Here is a 1,646-nt window from a genome sequence, read left to right as displayed (position 1 = left end):
CCCCTATGCCACTAATAAGCAGAGTTAACAAGCTCAGGAGAAAAATTAAATCATTATCAAAAGATTCCCCCAAGCTTCTGAAAAGCCCAGGAGAGGGAATTATACCAAGTAGTAGTCACAGGGCAAATGTCATTTATCCTATTACACTAACACCCAGCGCTCAAAAGCTGGTCTCTTTGATGCACGGTGACCCTCACTCAGTTGACAACTTGGATTGATCATGGTAGAAGAGAAGAGATCCTCAGTCAGTAATCTGTGATGTCAATAGAGATCATTTTTTCATCAGCTGCTTGCTGCTACTTGCCTAATCCTGCAAAGTGGGCAGTCAGTGATGAGAGTTAGCCACAAATACCTTACTTCTGTTTCTCCCACATTATTACCCCTAGACTTATATGCCCCAAATATTATGAGATAGATAATAAGGGAAAAATAAAATGCATTCATGAATTTGGTAAATGTTTTGGTAGAGCTTAAAAAAATCTAAGTTAGGAGATAGGAGACCTAGTGGCTAATAGGTCATCAACAACTTTCCAAGTTTCCACTTAAGGTCTACCATTCTGGAGAAAGAATGTTGTCAAATAAGTTTGGAATGCTGGGTTAAGTAGAAATAAGCAGACTTCTTATCTGAAGAGCTACCTCTAATAAATTGAATGTGCAGAGTGAAATTCCAAAAGGGTTAAGTGTGTAGTTTCTTTCTTTTTTTTTAAGTTTTGAAAACTTTTATTTTATATACAAAGAGCTAGTATTATTTCCACCTAAGGGTGATGTGCTGGATGAGCCATCCGAGGAAGTTCAGTTAGTCCAACTTAATGAAGCCACGTCCTTCGCATACTGGCGGAAACACTGGCGGCACATATTGAGGCCGTATTTCCGGATCAGACTGTATTTCCGGATCAGACCGTATTTCCGGATCAGACCGTGCCGGTTTGAGCAGGCTCGGCAAGAGCGAGAACCCTGGCTGAATTTTCTCGGATGGCTCCAGTAGAGCTGCTGGTGATGCATGTTGCTTTCTCGGCTGCAACAAGGTAAAAGGAAGTGTGTAGTTTCTTAAACTTGTTCCAGTAGCCTCTTGCAGCTGGCCAGTACCAGCTAATGAGAGATTGTAGGCTTCTCTTCCCAACTCAGATAGAACTGGGAGTTTGAGTGCAGCCATGCTGGGAACATTTACAACATAGAAATTGACAGCACTAAAGAAAGGCAATGCCAAAGAATGCTCAAGCTACCGCACAATTGCACTCATCTCACACGCTAGTAACCTAATGCTCAAAATTCTCCAAGCCAGGCTTCAGCAATACGTGAACCATGAACTTCCAGATGTTCAAGCTGGTTTTAGAAAAGGCAGGGGAACCAGAGATCAAATTGCCAACATCCTCTGGATCATCAAAAAAGCAAGAGAGCTCCAGAAAAATATCTATTTCTGCTTTATTGACTATGCCAAAGCCTTTGACTGTGTGGATCACAATAAACTAGAAAATTCTGAAAGAGATGGGGATACAGACCACCTGACCTGCCTCTTGAGAAATCTGTATGCAGGTCAGGAAGCAACAGTTAGAACTGGACATGGAACAACAGACTGGTTCCAAATAGGAAAAGGAGTATGTCAAGGCTGTATATTGTCACCCTGCTTATTTAACTTCTATGCAGAG

The 1,646-nt window shown here is 41.7% G+C and overlaps 1 pseudogene; it reads right to left on the bottom strand.

Annotated features, from left to right (window-relative positions):
* Positions 1–796: 796 nt before the first annotated feature.
* On the bottom strand, positions 797–1,036 carry LOC114116695 (small ribosomal subunit protein uS14-like; annotated as a pseudogene).
* Positions 1,037–1,646: the final 610 nt, after the last annotated feature.

The sequence above is a fragment of the Ovis aries genome, chromosome 10 (assembly GCF_016772045.2).
Source record: "Ovis aries strain OAR_USU_Benz2616 breed Rambouillet chromosome 10, ARS-UI_Ramb_v3.0, whole genome shotgun sequence".
NCBI classification, from domain to species: Eukaryota; Metazoa; Chordata; class Mammalia; order Artiodactyla; family Bovidae; genus Ovis; species Ovis aries.
Note: the sequence above shows the minus strand (reverse complement) of the source record. Positions and strands in the feature narration are given on the sequence as shown.